General features: G+C 54.1%; 1 protein-coding gene across 1 annotated transcript in view; it reads right to left on the bottom strand.

The window, feature by feature from the left end:
* large2 (LARGE xylosyl- and glucuronyltransferase 2) overlaps positions 1-579 on the bottom strand; it is a 163424-nt gene that overhangs the window by 138836 nt on the left and 24009 nt on the right. The window lies entirely within an intron of this gene.

A 579-nucleotide genomic window follows, 5' to 3' on the forward strand; every position in this document is an offset into this window, starting at 1 on the left:
GCTACATTCCGCTTCAGGCTCCTCATGGACCGTGTCAAGATCCGTGAGGGGTGGTTGAGGAGAGAGAACCATCTCCTCGATGTCATCACTGCTCAAGGGGTTACTGTTGCCGCTCTCCTCATCACACAACTTTTGAGACTCCTTGCTCACTGTGTCAAGATCCATCGGGGTTGTGCTGGCCGGTTGAGGAGACGCTTCTCTCTCCCTGGTGTTATCCTTGCTCGGGGTGCTACTGGCACTGCTCTGGCTACTGTCATCGCTGTGCTGGCTGCTGTCTTCCTCCTCCACCTCTTCCTCCCCCTCCGACTCTTCCTCCTCTTCGCTGCTGCTGCTGACAGGCTGGAGCAGATATTCGAATTCAGAGTCCATGGATGAAGTGGGAGAGGGCTGAGGAGCAGCAGGTTCAGTCTTGGAAGGATTCATTGTTGATGAGTTTGGTCACTGGAGTGGAGTGGTTGCTGAAACACTTCCATCTCTATTTATTTCAGGGCTGAGGGGGGTGGCTGGAAGGTTGCAGGGGGTGTGGTTATGCAAACAAGACCTTTTTCAACACTACAATCTCCTGCCACTGCTGGCTGG

This window comes from Monopterus albus, unplaced genomic scaffold (assembly GCF_001952655.1).
Source record: "Monopterus albus unplaced genomic scaffold, M_albus_1.0 scaffold57.1, whole genome shotgun sequence".
NCBI classification, from domain to species: domain Eukaryota; kingdom Metazoa; phylum Chordata; class Actinopteri; order Synbranchiformes; family Synbranchidae; genus Monopterus; species Monopterus albus.